Here is an 18,880-nt window from a genome sequence, read left to right on the forward strand (position 1 = left end):
CCTTACGGCAAAGCACATGATTTCACATGTAATGGATTTGAACTCACCAATTTGTTTTTTGAACACTTCATATATGACATTTCGAATATGAAAACATATGTGAATATGTGACATTTCACATGTGAATATGTGTTTTTGGAACACTTCATGTGACAACAAAAATGTGTCGTTATGATACACACAGTGCTTTTCACATACAGTGTTTTCAACTTACATATAAGTCAGTGGTGTAAAGTACTTAAGTAAAAATACTTTAAAGTACTACTTAAGTAGTTTTTTGGGGTATCTGTACTTTACTTTACTAGTAGTATGTTTGACTACTTTTACTTTTACTTTACTACATTCCTTTGGAAAATAATCAGCTTTTTACTCCAAAGATTTTCTCGTTACATTTTGAATGCTTAGCAGTACAGGAAAATTCAAATATTTTTTTGTAGAAATGTCCTCTGGTCTGATGAAAAAAGAAAGAAAAAGTTTGGCCATAATGACCATCGTTATGTTTGGAGGAAAAAGGGGGAGGCTTGCAACCTTCTGGACAGTCTTCGACCAGCCGCCCGAGGGTAGAGCAGCGGGTGTTTCACCTGAGGCAGGGGATGAGGAGCGCCCAGGAGTTCGCACTGGAATTTCGCACCTTGGCCGCCGGAGCGGGATGGAGCGACAGGGCCCTCATCGACCACTACCATTGCAGCCTGCGCGAGGATGTATGTTGGGAGTTGGCCTGCAGGGATACCAATCTTATCTTCGACCAGCTGGTGGACATGTCCATTCGGCTGGATAACCTGCTGGTCACCCACGGACGTCCAGAGAGGGCTCTGTCGATTCTATTTCTCAGCACCACCATTCCGGTGCCTATGGAGCTGGGAGGTGCTGCGCACAGGAAGACCGGAGGAGGCGCTTTCACATGTTCCATCTGTGGCCGCAGAGGTCACACTGCTGGTCGGTGCCGTGTTGTCTCCTCTAGGGTTCGAGGCAGCAGGCAGGGCACTCTGGCGTCACCCCAGGTGAGAAGGCACCATTCTCACCCAGAGCCCTCTGTTGCACACATGTTTTTGTTTGTTACTTTTCCTGAGTTTTCCCCGCATTCCCAGCACAAGGCGCTCGTCAATTCAGTTTAGGGATTCCCATCGTTCCCGTGGATGTGCCCTTCCCCGTTCACGCCTTAGATAGTCGACTATTAGGGTCAGGGTTGATTAGGGAGGTCACCGCTCCTATGGGCATGGTGACGCAGGGGGGTCATACGGAGAGAATTAGGCTCTTTATTGTTTACTCTCCTGCATTTCCCGTGGTACTGGGCCTACCCTGGTTAACTTGTCATAACCCCACTGTTTCTTAGTCACAGAGGGCTCTCACAGGGTCGTCGCGAGAATGCTCAGGTAAGTGTTTAGGGGTTTCCATTGGTGCCACTACGGTGGAGAGTCGAGACCAGGTCTCCACCGTGCGCATTCCCCCTGAATATGCTGATTTGGCTCTCGCCTTCTCTAAAAAGAAAGCGACTCAATTACCACCTCATCGACGGGGCGATTGTGCGATAGATCTCCTGGTAGGCGCTGCATTTCCCAGGAGTCACGTGTATCCCCTCTCACAGGCGGAGGTGGAGGCTATAGAAACATATGTCTCCGAATCCCTGCGTCAGGGGTACATTCGGTCCTCCACTTCACCCACCTCCTTGAGTTTCTTTTTTGTGAAGAAGAAGGAGGGGGGGTCTGCGCCCGTGCATTGACTATCGGGGTCTGAATCAGATCACCGTGAGGTATAGTTACCAGCTACTGCTCATAGCCACAGTGATAGAGTCAATGCATGGGGCGTGCTTCTTCACCAAACTAGATCTCAGGAGCGCTTATAATCTGGTGCATATCCGGGAGGGAGATGAGTGGAAGATGGCTTTCAGTAACACCTCTGGGCACTATGAGTACCTCGTCATGCCGTACGGGTTGATGAATGCTCCATCAGTCTTCCAAGCCTTTGTAGACAAGATTTTCAGGGACCTGCACGGGCAGGTTGTAGTGGTGTATATTGATGACATTCTGACATAGGGTATCGCATTTCCACCTCAGGGGTGGAGATGGAGAGTGACCGCATGCGTAATTGTCCAACTTCCACCACGGTAAAGGAGGTGCAGCGGTTCTTAAGGTTTGCCAACTACTACCGGAGGTTTATCCGAGGTTTTGGTCAGGTAGCGGCTCCCAATACCTCACTGCTTTAGAGGGCCCGGTGCGCTTGCAGTGGACAGCTGAGGCGGACAGGGCTTTAGGTCACCTGAGGGCTCTGTTTGCCTCGGCTCCCGTGCTGGCTCATCCTGATCCCTCCTTGGCATTCATAGTGGAGGTGGACTCGTCCGAGGCTAGGATAGGAGCTGTGCTCTCTCAGCGCTCGGGCATGCCACCGAAGCTCTGTCCCTGTGCTTTCTTCTCGAGGAAGCTCAGCCCCGCGGAGCGAAACTATGACGTGGGGGACCGGGAGTTGTTGGCTGTCGTCAAGGCTTTGAAGGTGTGGAGACATTGGCTTCAGGAGGCTAATCAACCTTTTCTCATCTGGACTGACCACCGCAATCTGGAGTACATCCGGGCGGCGAGGAGACTGAACCCTCGCCAGGCAAGGTGGACCATGTTTTTCACCCATTTTGTTTTCACCCTTTCTTACAGACCAGGTTCCCAGAACGAGAAAGCAGGCGCACTGTCCCGGCTGTATGACACAGAGGAGCGGCCAATGGATCCCACTCCCATACTCCCGGCCTCCTGCCTGGTGGCGCCGGTAGTGTGGGAGCTGGACGCGGACATTGAGTGGGCGTTGCGTAGAGAGCCCGCTCCCCTCCAGTGTCCTGCTGGGTGTCTGTACGTTCCTGGGCGTCTGCTGTCCGTGACCGGCTGATCTATTGGGCCCACACGTCACCCTCTTCTGGTCATCCAGGCATCGGTCGGACGGTGCGCTGTCTGAGCGGGAAGTACTGGTGGCCCACTTTGGCTAAGGACGTGAGGGTTTATGTTTCTTCCTGTTCAGTGTACACCCAGTGTAAGGCCCCTAGGCACCTGCCCAGAGGTAAGTTACACCCCTTACCCGTTCCACAGCGGCCATGGTCACATATGTCGATCGATTTCCTGATCGATCTTCCCCCATCACAGGGAAACACCACAATCCTGGTCGTTGTGGATCGTTTCTCTAAGTCCTGCCGTCTCCTCCCTCTGCCCGGTCTCCCTACGGCCCTACAGACTGCGGAGGCCTTTTTTACGCACATCTTCCTGCACTATGGAGTGCCTGAGGATATAGTGCCTGATCGAGGCCCCCAGTTCACTTCAAGGGTCTGGAACGTCTGGGGGTCTCGGTCAGCCTTACCTCAGATTTTCACACCGAGAGTAACGGGCAGGTGGAGAGAGTAAACCAGGATGTGGTTAGGTTTCTGAGGTCCTATTGCCAGGACCGGCCGGGGGAGTGGGTAGCGTTCGTGCCCTGGGCAGAGATGGCCCAGAACTCGCTCCGCCACTCCTCCACTAACCTCTCCCCCTTTCAGTGTGTATTGGGGTATCAGCCGGTTCTGGCTCCTGCCAGAAAGTTGGCGCAGACCGTCACTGTAGTGAGACGGCTCTCAACCCAAAACCTGCCCCTCCGCCTGCCCTGCCAGAAGTTGGATCCGCGGTTTGTGGGGGCATTTAAAGTCCTGAGGAGAGTGAACAAGGTTTGTTACAGATTACAGCTTCCCCCCGATTACCGCATTAACCCCTCATTCCATGTGTCTCTCCTTAGGCCGGTGGTGGTTGGCCCGCTCCAGGAGTCTGAGATGTGGGAGGTTCCTCCGCCCCCTCGATGCCTTCAGTACCTCGTGGACTGGGAGGGGTAGGGTCCGGGGGAGAGATGCTGGGTTCTGGTGGAGGACGTGTTGGATCCTTCCCTGCTGCGAGAGTTCCACCGCCTCCATCCGGATCTCCCTGCGCATTGTCCTCCGGGTCGTCCCCGAGGCTGGTGTCAACGCACAGCTGGAGCCGCGCATCGGGGGGGAGTACTGTCACTGTTGATGCCTCCCTTTGTTCGGGCGGTGCTCGGCAGTTGACGTCGCCGGTCTTCTAGCCAACGTTGATCCATTTTCTATTTTCCATTTGTCTTGTCTTGTTTTCCCACACACCTGGTTCTCATTTCCCTCATTATGTGTTGTGTATTTAACCCTCTGTTACCCCCAAGTATGTGTGTGGTATTGTTTATTCTGTTTCATGTTATGCGCACGTTAGTTTGTTGCGCTGTTGTTATTTCGTGTTCACTTTGCCGTGTACTTTTGGTTCGCCTAAATAAAAGGCTCCGTTGGCAACCTAATATCTGCTCTCCTGCACCTGACTCCCTTACAGCCGTTTACGCATACCTGACAGTGGGAAGCTTGTGGAAGGCTACCCGAAACGTTTGACCCGAGTTAAAAAATTTAAAGGCAATGCTACCAAATACTGAGTGTATGTAAACTTCTGACCCACTGGGAATGTGAAGAATGAAAATATATGTGAAATAAATCATTATCTCTACTATTATTCTGACATTTCATATTCTTAAAATAAAGTGGTGGTCCTAACTGACCTAAGACAGGGAATTTACTTGAATTAAATGTCAGGAATTGTGAAAAACTGAGTTTAAAGGTGTATGTAAACGTCCGACTTCAAGTGTATATCCTACCAACTGGACATGACAAACTGTAATATCTTATGTTTCACTGAGTCGTGGCTGAACGACAACATGAATAACATACAGCTGACGGGTTATACACTGCATCAGCAGGATAGAACAGCAGCCTCTGGTAAGACAAGCGGTGGCAGTCTATGTATATTTGTAGACAACAGCTGTTGTACGATATCTATGGAAGTCTCGAGGGTTTGCTCGCCTAAGGTAGAGTATCTCATGATAAGCTGTAGACCACACTATCTTCCAAGAGAGTTTTCATCTGCATTTTTTGTAGCTGTCTACGTACCACCACAGACAGATGCTGGCACTAAGACTGCACTCAATGAGCTGTATACCGCCATAAGCAAACAAGAAAATGCTCATCCAGAGGTGGCGCTCCTAGTGTCCGGGGACTTTAATGCAGGGAAACTTAAATCTGTTTGACCTAATTTCTATCAACATGTAAATGTGCAACCAGAGGGAAAACAAAACTCTATACCACCTTTACTCCACAAACAGAGACACGTGCAAAGCTCTCCCTTGCCCTCAAGTTGGCAAATCTGACCATAATTCTACCCTCCTGATTCCTGCTTACAGGCAACAATTAAAGCAGGAAGCACCAGTGACTCAGTCAATAAAAAAGTGGTCAGATTAAGCAGATGCTAAGCTACAGGACTGTTTTGCTACAACAGACTGGAATATGCTCTGGGATTCTTCCAATGGCATCGAGGAGTACACCACATCAGTCACTGGATTCATCAATAAGTGCATCGATGATGTCGTCTCCACAGTGACTGTACGTACATACTCCAATCAGAACATCATTCCACATTTGAAATTTCACTTGCACATGATTTGCCTAGCGGTTCAAGCGTTGGACTAGTAACTGAAAGGTCGTTGGTTTGAATAACTGAGTCAACAAGGTGAAAAATATGTTGATGTGTCCTTGAGCAAGGTGTGAAATGTTTCAAAAACACTTTTTCACATGGAATATCACGTTTTCCAAAAACATATGATTTCAGTTGAATGGTATATCACATGTTGAAATGTTGCATGCCCAAGTTGTCACATTTCTTTAAAATGAGATCATGTTCTCACATGTTGCCACGTGCAGTTTCATGTTATCACATGTTGCTTCACATGTTGTCACATGTTATTTCACTAACTTCACACAAGAATTCATGTGGTTTTTCCATAAGGGATTACATGCATCATAAAAAAAAGAAACATCCTCTCACTGCCAACTGCGCTTATTTTCAGCAAACTTAACATGTATAAATATTTCTAGGAACATAAGATTCAACAACTGAGACATAAACGGAACCATTTCCACAGACATGTGACTAACATAAATGGAATAATGTGTCCCTGAACAAAGGGGGGGTCAAAATCAAAAGTTACAGTCTGTAGCTGCTGCATTAAATACTGCAGTGCATCTCCTCCTCATGGACTGCACCAGATTTGCCAGTTCTTGCTGTGAGATGTTACCCCACTCCTCCACCAAGGCACCTGCAAGTTGCCACACATTTCTGGGGGGAATGGCCCTAGCCCTCACCCTCTGATCCAACAGGTCCCAGACGTGCTCAGTGAGATTGAGATCTGGGCTCTTCGATGGCCATGACATTCCTGTCTTGCAGGAAATCACGCGCAGAACGAGCAGTATGGCTGGTGGCATTGTCATGCTGGAAGGTCATGTCAGGATGAGCCTGCAGGAAGGGTACCACATAATTGCCTGCAATGACAACAAGCTCAGTCCGATGATGCTGTGACACACCACCCCAGACCATGACAGACCCTCCAACTCCAAATCGATCCCGCTCCAGAGTACAGGCCTCGTTGTAATGCTCATTCCTTTGACGATAAACACAAATCCAACCATCACCCCTGGTGAGACAAAACCGTCACTCATCAGTGAAGAGCACGTTTTGCCAGTCCTGTCTGGTCCAGCGACAGTGGGTTTGTGCCCATAGGCGATGTTGTTGCCGGTGATGTCTGGTGAGGACCTGCCTGACAAAAGGCCTACAAGCCCTCAGTCCAGCCTCTCTCAGTCTATTAAGGACAGTCTGAGCACTGATGGAGAAATTGTGCGTTCCTGGTGTAACTCGGGCAGTTGTTGCCATCCTGTACCTGTCCCGCAGGTGTGATGTTCGGATGTACCAATCCTGTGCAGGTGTTGTTACATGTGGTCTGCCACTGTGAGGACGATCAGCTGTCTGTCCTGTCTCCCTGTAGCGCTGTCTTAGGCGTCTCACAGTACCGACATTGCAATTTATTGCCCTGGCCACATCTACAGTCTTCATGCCTCTTTGCAGCATGCCTAAGGCACGTTCACGGAGATGAGCAGGGACCCTGGGCATCTTTCTTTTGCTGTTTTTCATAGTCAGTAGAAAGGCATCTTTAGTGTCTTAAGTTTTCATAACTGTGACCTTAATTGCCTACCGTTTGTAAGCTATTAGTGTCTTAACAACCATTCCACAGGTGCATGGTTATTAATTGTTTATGGTTCATTGCACATGCATGTGAAACATTGTTTAAACCCTTTACATTGAAGATCTGTGAAGAAATTTGGATTTTTACAAATGATCTTTGAAAGACAGGGTCCTGAAAAAATGGACATGTATTTTTTTACTGAGTTTAGTTATATGTATTGTTGCTGCAAAGACCTATATCTGTAGGCAGCCTTTAGGGTTCCATTGAAACTGTGAAGGGTTTTAGTGTAGGGCAGGGGTGGGAAAACCTTTTGGCTCGAGGGCCACATCGGGATTTTGAAATTCAACGGAGGACCACATTTTTTGGGGGACTAATTGTTTGTTAAAATCTATTTGTGGGATCCTCCCGAGTGGCGCAGCAGTCTAAGGCACTGCTATATTATTTGCTGCTGCAAAGATCTATATCTGTAGGCAGCCTTTAGGGTTCCATTCAAACTGTGAAGGGTTTTAGTGTAAGGCAGGGGTGGGAAAACCTTTTGGCTCGAGGGCCACATCGGGATTTTGAAATGGAGGGCCACATTTTTGGGGGGACTAATTGTTTGTTAAAATCATTATTTTTATTTTTTTTATGTCTCGCAAGCCGTATTGAAGTGCCCGGCAGGCCATACTTTGCCCCGCCCTTGGTGTAGGGTATGCTACAGCGCCGCTGCGAGAGAGTCAATGATGTTTAAAATTCCAGTCATGTCTCCGGTGGTTTTATGGTGCCACCTAGTGTACAAAGAGCCATCAGACAGACAGACCATGATTACTGCGCCACTAGTTTTATGAGAGCTCAAGGGCCTTCTCTCTCGCTCTCTCACTTTCTCACTTTCTCTCTCTCCCCCACTTTCAGCTTTCTCTCTCTGTGTCAGACCTCTTTCTCGCTCAGTTCTCTCTCTTCTCTTTCCCTTCTGTTGTTTCTTTAACTCTCTCCATCTCTCTTTCTCTCATTATATCTCTCTCTGCCCCTCAACTATATCTCTCTCTGCCCCTCTCAACTTCTCCCCACCCTTTCCCACCGACATCTTTCTTTCTTTCCTTTCCTCTGATTTTTAAAATCATGTTACTTAGATTTTAAGACAATCGAACAACCTCCTGGAAAATACACACATAATCAACATGTACACATGAACTATTTACATGAAACTGTACCTTATAGTTTACTGAAGAAAGGCCTAGTACTACACTACCTGTAAACAAAAGTGAGTTATAACTAAATATCAAATTTACAACAAAATGTATAGTCAACTTTGTAAATACAATTCAGGGATGGCCACAACTGCTCTTGAGAAGCTACAGGTTTATGCAGGCTTTTTTTGTTCAAGCCCAGTTCTACCACACCTGATTATACTATTATTGGTCTCAGTGAACAGCTGAGTAGTAGAATCAGGTGTTGTAGCACTGCTTGATCAGAAAAGCCTGCATAACGCTGTGGATCATCAAGAACAATGTTGATAACTCCTGTCATCATCAGCATGTCCAGTTAAATAGGCCAGACAGTCCATATAAATAGTGTCAAGTTGATGTGCTTATAACAATGGTTAGCGTCACCGTCTTTGGAACTGAGGACACAGTTTGACCATTCTCTTTAGTGTATAGTTTTAATTGGCTCTTAAAAGAGCCTTTGGTTTCGTGGACTGGCAGGCAAGAGGCAGTGAGTGGGCTGGTATGTACTACTGCATCCGTCTCGCAAGAACGGAGGAGAGACCAGCTCTCAGACTCTCAAGGAAGGAAGAGGTCGTTGCCCTCATCCATGAGATTCACGCCATCCCTACAGTACTGCCCAGTGAAACAGTGCTGTATGGCAGAGTAGCGGATTGTGGACATGCGCCTGGAAGCTTTTGTTGCACAATGTCTTTGTTGTTCATTCACTCAGTACTGATTGAACGTGTATTTATCTTGCTTGCTCAAAAATAAATTGTCTTAGACAGTTGATGTGTTGAAAACAGCATCATTTCAGTTAGGTCATATATAGATTTAGCTCTAACCAGGTTAGCAAGCATAGCGTTTTCTTTAAACTGCGCTCAGATTCGGTTGCACTAGCACGTTTTAACTGGGTGCACGTGTGGCAAATTCAGATTTTTGGGAACACACTGAAAAGTAATTTGACACTATTGATCAGTCAGTGCAAATTTGGATTATAATGACAGGAAGACAATTGCATTGAGAGGAGGGCGCGTACTGAATCAATGCATAGGGTAAGGTCTGTAACGTTAGCTAATGTTAAATGAGCAAGCAGGTGTTATGTTATAAGTTGAAATCTGGTTGTACATGTAACGTTAGCAAGCAAGCCAATTTTACTTTATGGAGTAGTTAACGTTAGATGAGCAATGCCCATTGCACAATGTATTATAAATGAGCTGTGTGGCAGTTTTCCAAAATTTGGTGTTGACTATGAACTTTACTTAGCTATGCTATGTGGAATATTGTGGGATATAGCTAGCTAAGTTATGGTCAACATTGAGTTTTTGCTAGTTAGCTAACTGACTATAGCAGGCAAGGACATTTAGCTAGCTTATCTGTTTGTTTACACAGATGACTTCAGCCTTATAAAACACCTTCCCAGGAAAAATATAGGTAGGTAGCTTTCCTCGCTTGTTGGTTAGCAAGCTAGCCAACATTAGTTCTCATCTGACAGGTAATTTATGCTGTGGTATAACGTTATGTTAGCTAGTTATCTAATGTTACAGCTGCTGGCTGGCTAGCTAACTAACATTAACTAATCAAAACAAAACCACATTCAGCTCACTAATAACAACCAACCCATTTTTCATGTTTGACAATTATCTGTGTGCATTTATTGATTAACCTAATCTTGAATACCAATCTATAGTAGTTTAGGTTTGTCCTCAACCACTTCTTATCATGGCTGGCTGCCTGGCTGGTAGAGGCGGCGACCTGTTTGTGTTGGCAAGTTGCTGAGCACTCTGAGATTCAGCTAAAAATATATTTTAGCATTGATTAGAAATGTTACAAAAAGTTAGCACATCATTGTTTTCTAATCGAAGGAAATGTGCACGTGATAAATGATACATTTCATAAAAACTGTTGCACCTACAAACTTAGCCTATTGTTTAAATTCAATGGTCACTTTATGGACGCTATAGTCTCGTTTTTAATCCGACTTCTAGAATTTGAGCTAGGTAGCCACAAGAAATACTCAATTGCTAATGACAATGTTTAAAAAATCTGGTATGTGGTTGTCCTAAAAGTAACTAGAAATCGCTAAATGACGTCATCGCCTACTTTGCATAATTGGCCAAGTGCATGTAATTGTGATGGATGCTGTGGGAGAGACTAAACGTGAGTAAAACAACACCCTAAATATGTTTAGAACTACAAATGAACTTTCTTCTGTTGATTCTTGTTTTTTTTTTAATGTCACAATTCCAACCCTCCTCCTTTATCAGGGCTTGGGACTGGCAAAAGTGACCCAAAAGAGACACTCTGCCACTATTATAGTCCACTATTTTTTTTGTTTTTTTGTTTTCTTAATTTTGTTTGGTTTTTAACCTTATGGTCCACTTAGGAGCCTACAACAAGTCACAGTAAAACATTAACATGTTTAACCCATAACATTTTTTGTTTGTTTTTTGTATACAATCTACATTAACAATCTAAATGAACCAAAAAGAGACAATAGAAAAAACTGTCAATGGCAATGTGAGAAAATTATGGTAACAAGTCTGGCCCTAATTCAGGTTAATAGTTTTTTTTCCAGACCCCCCCTCCACACACACACAGGCTGTGCTGGCTCACAGAAAGAGTGGGTCATCGTCATTTTGGTCAAGGCTCTCTATGGCAGGTTCAGCAACTGAGGGAGCTGACTTAAATGAGTAAGCAGCTAATGTGCCAAAATCAGCACCAAATCATTATCAGGCAGCTGGTGCTCATAGCAAGCCTCACCAGACAGCTTCAGTCCATATCGAATGTACAGGATGGAGTTAAGGGTCTGCAAGGACATCCGATTTCTAAGTTTGCTTTTTACCACACTCGTCTGGCTGAATACTCTCTCGACTTCAGCATTCGAGTGTGGCAAGGACAACACAGACACAGCAGCCATGGCAAGTTTTTGAAACGGGTTGATATCAGCTGCATCCCTGAACTTCCAAATCTCACTCCAGAACCCAGTGTGTGTTTTGTCTCATTCCATTTACTAAGTTGGATGGCACGCCATTGCTGGACAATCTTGTCTTTCTCTGCAGGGGAGTAGCCAAGGAGCTTGGCTATTTTTTTTCAATTTCTCCAGGGCTCTTATTGTGCTTTAGAGTTTCCTCCACATTGAAAACTGACATGTAATGCAATGCTTCGATGTTGTCCGGCAGTCTCACCCTCAACTCATTAGTGAGGGAGATGGTGACGGCTACACACCGCTTCGATGTTGTCCGGCAGTCTCACCCTCAACTCATTAGTGAGGGAGATGGTGACGGCTACACACCGCTTCGATGTTGTCCGGCAGTCTCACCCTCAACTCATTAGTGAGGGAGATGGTGACGGCTACACACCGCTTCGATGTTGTCCGGCAGTCTCACCCTCAACTCATTAGTGAGGGAGATGGTGACGGCTACACACCGCTTCGATGTTGTCCGGCAGTCTCACCCTCAACTCATTAGTGAGGGAGATGGTGACGGCTACACACCGCTTCGATGTTGTCCGGCAGTCTCACCCTCAACTCATTAGTGAGGGAGATGGTGACGGCTACACACCGCTTCGATGTTGTCCGGCAGTCTCACCCTCAACTCATTAGTGAGGGAGATGGTGACGGCTACACACCGCTTCGATGTTGTCCGGCAGTCTCACCCTCAACTCATTAGTGAGGGAGATGGTGACGGCTACACACCGCTTCGATGTTGTCCGGCAGTCTCACCCTCAACTCATTAGTGAGGGAGATGGTGAAGGCTACACACCGCTTTCGGACATTGTTTTCATCCTCGGGCGCAAGGTTGAGCTCAGCTGCCTTTGACTCAAAAGGTAACCAAGGTGCGGTTTGGGACTGATGTATCCATCTATTGGCCCTTTGAGTACATCAACATTTGCCAGTGGATTCAGCACCCTGCTGCTCACAGACTTGATCAGGCTAACCAAGCTGTCAAGTAGCTTAAGAGGATCTACTTGCTCTCCCTCAAAAGCCTTGATGGCCAACTGTACCTCACCCAGCACTGACCTCAAAAGTCAGATACAATATGTTTTGAGGATCACTGTACATGGAGTATAAAACCTCAGCCATGTAGCAGTGTTCACTGGACTCGGTGACTGAGAAATGCAGCCTAAGCTCCTCCCACTGGACCAAAATGTGTGGAACCGCAGGTTCAATGGAGAGCCAACGTGTGGCACACACCTTGGTTATCTGTAAAGGTTTCTCTCCCCAGTTGATGGTCTCATATAAGGCCTTGTAAGCCTCCCTGCGCTTTGGAGAGACACAAAACCAGTTATAAGTCTCTCGTACCAAGTACTCCACACTATGGGGGATGGTGTCATTGGAAGCATGACTTACAGCAAGCTGCAGAGAGTGGCACACACAGCGAATAAGAACCAGATATTTGAGGCCATACCTCTCCTTCAGCACTTTATGGACCCCATTGTTAATCCCCGCCATAACTGTGAGCCCAAGATCGCATAGCAGTTCAGACGTCTTTTGTCCTCGTCTTGTCGTGTCCTGTATATATATATATATATATTTACAACTTTTTTTCACATATTTTATTTTTATTTTCCATCAATTCATCTTCAAAACACTCTCCTGCAACCCGCCTCACCAATTTATATTTATAAAAAAGTATTATTTACCTCAGATCTGTAATCCTCCAAGAAGCTAGCCAGAAACTCCAAGAAGCCAGCCAGAAGCTAGCCAGGAGCTAGCCCAGAAGCTAATCCAGAAGCTAGTTAGCTTCTTTACTGGCAAATTGTTAGTATTCAGCTAACCACGGTTTGTGGTCATCAGCTATCCTTTAGCTCGAAAATCTATCACCAGTTTTGTACGGCGCAGCGCGGCTCGGAACGGAACATACCGGACCAATTTTTTCTCTCCATGTCCCTGGATTTCAACTGCTCTCTGGACATTCATACCCGGATCTCACCGCTAGCTAGCTGCTATCCGTGTGACAATCGGCTTTCGTCGATTCCGGAGCAAACATCAATTATTCCGGTGCTAGCCAGCTCAATCAATCACTCCTGAGTTCCATCATTCACTCCTGGGCTGCAGTCACCTATCCGGACCCGTTTTACTGCCTACACGGAGCCCCACCGGGCCTTCACAACTGGACTGCCGACGTTATCTACCCGAAGGAGATCCGGCTGGCTCCTCCGTCGCGACGTTACCTGAACGCCCATCTGCGGCCCGCTAACCGTTAGTTGTCTTACCGGCTGCTATCTGAATAGACAATCGGACAATTTATTTATTTTTATTATTATTATGTTTTCTTCTTGGGCCTCTATAACTATATCTATTGTTCTTATTTTTGTTGTTGTTGTGTGATTTGGATTAATCCCCTCTACCACACGGAACCCCACTAATCTACTGACCGAACGCAAGAGGTGGCTAACAACAGACCTCCATCCTATGCTAGCTTGCTACCGATGGCCTGGCTAGCTGTCTAAATCGCCGTGACCCCCAACCAACCTCTCCACTCACTGGACCCTTTTGATCACTCGACTAAGTATGCCTCTCCTTAATGTCAATATGTCTTGTCCATTGCTGTTCTGGTTAGTGTTTATTGGCTTATTTCACTGTAGAGCCTCTAGTCCTGCTCACTATACCTTATCCAACCTATTAGTTCCACCACCCACACATGCAATGACATCTCCTGGTTTCAATGATGATTCTAGAGACAATATCTCTCTCTTCATCACTCAATACCTAGGTTTACCTCCACTGTATTCACATCCTACCATATCTTTGTCTGTACATTATACCTTGATGCTATTTTATCGCCCCCAGAAACCTCCTTTTACTCTCTGTTCCAGACGTTCTAGACGACCAATTCGTATTGCTTTTAGCCGCACCCTTATTCTACTCCTCCTATGTTCCTCTGGCGATGTAGAGGTGAATCCAGGCCCTGCAGTGCCTAGCTCCACTCCTATTCCCCAGGCGCTCTCTTTTGACGACTTCTGTAACCGTAATAGCCTTAGTTTCATGCATGTTAACATTAGAAGCCTCCTCCCTAAGTTTATTCTATTCACTGCTTTAGCACACTCTGCCAACCCGGATGTTCTAGCTGTGTCTGAATCCTGGCTTAGGAAGACCACCAAAAATTCAGACATTTTAATTCCAAACTACAACATTTTCAGACAAGATAGAACTGCCAAAGGGGGCGGTGTTGCAATCTACTGCAAAGATAGCCTGCAGAGTTCTGTCCTACTATCCAGGTCTGTACCCAAACAATTTGAACTTCTACTTTTAAAAATCCACCTCTCTAAAAACAAGTCTCTCACCGTGGCCGCCTGCTATAGACACCCTCTGCCCCCAGCTGTGCTCTGGACACCATATGTGAACTGATTGCCCCCCATCTATCTTCAGAGCTCGTGCTGCTAGGCGACCTAAACTGGAACATGCTTAACACCCCAGCCATCCTACAATCTAAACTTGATGCCCTCAATCTCACACAAATTATCAATGAACCTACCAGGTACCTCCCCAAAGCCTTAAACACGGGCACCCTCATAGATATCATCCTAACCAACTTCCCCTCTAAATACACCTCTGCTGTCTTCAACCAAGATCTCAGCGATCACTGCCTCATTGCCTGCATCCGTAATGGGTCAGCGGTCAAACGACCTCCACTCATCACTGTAAAACGCTCCCTGAAACACTTCAGCGAGCAGGCCTTTCTAATCGACCTGGCCGGGGTATCCTGGAAGGATATTGATCTCATCCCGTCAGTAGAGGATGCCTGGATATTTTTTTAAAATGCCTTCCTAACCATCTTAAATAAACATGCCCCATTCAAGAAATGTAGAACCAGGAACAGATATAGCCCTTGGTTCTCCCCAGACCTGACTGCCCTTAACCAACACAAAAACATCCTATGGCGTTCTGCATTAGCATCGAACAGCCCCCGTGATATGCAGCTGTTCAGGGAAGCTAGAAACCATTATACACAGGCAGTTAGAAAAGCCAAGGCTAGCTTTTTTAAGCAGAAATTTGCTTCCTGCAACACTAACTCAAAAAAGTTCTGGGACACTGTAAAGTCCATGGAGAATAAGAACACCTCCTCCCAGCTGCCCACTGCACTGAAGATAGGAAACACTGTCACCACTGATAAATCCACCATAATTGAGAATTTCAATAAGCATTTTTCTACGGCTGGCCATGCTTTCCACCTGGCTACTCCTACCCCTGTCAACAGCACTGCACCCCCAACAGCAACTCGCCCAAGCCTTCCCCATTTCTCCTTCTCCCAAATCCATTCAGCTGATGTTCTGAAAGAGCTGCAAACTCTGGACCCCTACAAATCAGCCTGGCTAGACAATCTGGACCCTTTCTTTCTAAAATTATCTGCCGAAATTGTTGCCACCCCTATTACTAGCCTGTTCAACCTCTCTTTCGTGTCGTCTGAGATTCCCAAAGATTGGAAAGCAGCTGCGGTCATCCCCCTCTTCAAAGGGGGGGACACTCTTGACCCAAACTGCTACAGACCTATATCTATCCTACCATGCCTTTCTAAGGTCTTCGAAAGTCAAGTCAACAAACAGATTACCGACCATTTCGAATCTCACCATACCTTCTCTGCTATGCAAATTGGTTTCAGAGCTGGTCATGGGTGCACCTCAGCCACGCTCAAGTTCCTAAACGATATCTTAACCGCCATCGATAAGAAACATTACTGTGCAGCCGTATTCATTGATCTGGCCAAGGCTTTCGACTCTGTCAATCACCACATCCTCATCGGCAGACTCGACAGCCTTGGTTTCTCAAATGATTGCCTCGCCTGGTTCACCAACTACTTCTCTGATAGAGTTCAGTGTGTCAAATCGGAGGGTCTGTTGTCCGGACCTCTGGCAGTCTCTATGGGGGTGCCACAGGGTTCAATTCTTGGACCGACTCTCTTCTCTGTATACATCAATGAGGTCGCTCTTGCTGCTGGTGAGTCTCTCATCCACCTCTACGCAGACGACACCATTCTGTATACTTCCGGCCCTTCTTTGGACACTGTGTTAACAACCCCCCAGGCAAGCTTCAATGCCATACAACTCTCCTTCCGTGGCCTCCAATTGCTCTTAAATACAAGTAAAACTAAATGCATGCTCTTCAACCGATCGCTACCTGCACCTACCCGCCTGTCCAACATCACTACTCTGGACAGCTCTGACTTAGAATACGTGGACAACTACAAATACTTAGGTGTCTGGTTAGACTGTAAACTCTCCTTCCATACCCATATCAAACATCTCCAATCCAAAGTTAAATCTAGAATCTAGAATATTTCGCAACAAAGCATCCTTCACTCATGCTGCCAAACATACCCTTGTAAAACTGACCATCCTACCAATCCTCGACTTTGGCGATGTCATTTACCAAATAGCCTCCAATACCCTACTCAACAAATTGGATGCAGTCTATCACAGTACAATCCGTTTTGTCACCAAAGCCCCACATACTACCCACCATTGCGACCTGTACGCTCTCGTTGGCTGGCCCTCGCTTCATACTCGTCGCCAAACCCACTGGCTCCATGTCATCTACAAGACCCTGCTAGGTAAAGTCCCCCCTTATCTCAGCTCGCTGGTCACCATAGCATCTCCCACCTGTAGCACACGCTCCAGCAGGTATATCTCTCTAGTCACCCCCAAAACCAATTATTTCTTTGGCCGCCTCTCTTTCCAGTTCTCTGCTGCCAATGACTGGAACGAACTACAAAAATCTCTGAAACTGGAAACACTTATCTCCCTCACTAACTTTAAGCACCAACTGTCAGAGCAGCTCACAGATTACTGCACCTGTACATAGCCCACCTATAATTTAGCCCAAACAACTACCTCTTTCCCTACTGTATTTAATTTATTTATTTATTTTGCTCCTTTGCACCCCATTATTTTTATTTCTACTTTGCACATTCTTCCATTGCAAAACTACCATTCCAGTGTTTTACTTGCTATATTGTATTTACCTTGCCACCATGGCCTTTTTTGCCTTTACCTCCCTTCTCACCTCATTTGCTCACATTGTATATAGACTTGTTTATACTGTATTATTGACTGTATGTTTTGTTTTACTCCATGTGTAACTCTGTGTCGTTGTATCTGTCGAGCTGCTTTGCTTTATCTTGGCCAGGTCGCAATTGTAAATGAGAACTTGTTCTCAACTTGCCTACCTGGTTAAATAAAGGTAAAATAAAAACAGAGGCATTGTCAGTCCCTATCCCCAGGAGTTTCTCTTTCTTAAGACAACACTTCTCGAGGAAAGCCACAACAGCACGGGCTATAGATTTGGCATCTCCACCCTCCAACTCAACAAGCCCCAGAAATGTTGATACAATTGTCTGCTTGGTGTCACTAAATTACCTTATCACAACCCCCAGGTACTTAAACACTTACATCCGTGGACTCATCGAGGAGGAGGCTGAGCTGCTGGTCACCCACATCTGTGACCAACTTTTCAGAATGTATAGTGCTAGAACATCATTAATCATTTCTGTGCACTTTGTCCTGTGCATTTGGAAGTGGGTAGCAGCAGTGGAGTCTGAGAAAGCTGCTCTACATGCTTCTCCAATGTGATCACATGCCAGCATGGAACAGTGTTCAGAGATAGCTAATGCCATGGTGGCCTCAGGCTTTTTTGCAGACTCAATTTTTTTTAACAATAAATGGCAGCTTGCTTTGGGTGGAACTGTTATAAGGCTTTGCCCTTTGAGTATGTTTTTGAGTTGTCATGTTTTTTTTTTACATCACTAAGTTTGGCGTAGAAATCAGCCTTCCAATACAGGCAGTATGCCCATGTATCATCTCCAATAAATGGCTTCAACCAGCCTTTGAATTCAGGGTTTGATTCCCACTCCTTTCTGTATTTTTGAGTGTACAGTTTAGACTGAGACATGATGAGCTAGCCAGCTAGATGTTTAGCTTATGTTACAGAGAGGCACACACACAGTGGACAAGGTGAGTAAGTGCAGTGATTTATTTTAGACAAAGAACATTTTACATCTACATCCCATTTACATCCCGCGCTGAATGTAAGCCAGGGCGGGATCAGCCAGTGGCGGCTTCTCGCATGCACGATTCATTTGCAGTCTGGACACGTAGGGGTGAACATCTCCTGCTCTGGCTGCAGCTGGGAGTGACTGGTTTGTGAGGACTGGGCCACCTGTGAGTGCTTTGGGATGGGGGTGGGGCCCACGGCAGCACCTGCTGCTCGTTGAGAAGAGTAAGAACGATACATGCTTTCACGTCAGGATCTACAAAAGTCTCCAATAACACCAGAAAAAGTCGCTAGATTTGTCGATAGTCGATTTTTTTGAAAATGTGTTGATCATGACGAGAGGCAATTATTCTCTGTGACATCACAGGGTAGGATTAAAAGTAAGTAAACCTGATTTTGTGAGGACAGACGCTTGGAGACGAGAAGCAAGTACAGGAGTGAACATTTAATTAATAAACAGACATGAAACAAGACGTCAGCGTCTGGACATGAAAAACATAACGACATCAATGCTGACACGGGGCTCAAACTGAGGAACAGACAGATATAGAGGGAGCAATCAACAAAGTGAAGGAGTTCAGATGAGTCCAATGATGCGCTAATGCGCGTAATGATGATGACAGGTGTGTGTAATTATGGGCATAGA

This window comes from Oncorhynchus clarkii, chromosome 12 (genome assembly GCF_045791955.1).
Source record: "Oncorhynchus clarkii lewisi isolate Uvic-CL-2024 chromosome 12, UVic_Ocla_1.0, whole genome shotgun sequence".
NCBI classification, from domain to species: domain Eukaryota; kingdom Metazoa; phylum Chordata; class Actinopteri; order Salmoniformes; family Salmonidae; genus Oncorhynchus; species Oncorhynchus clarkii.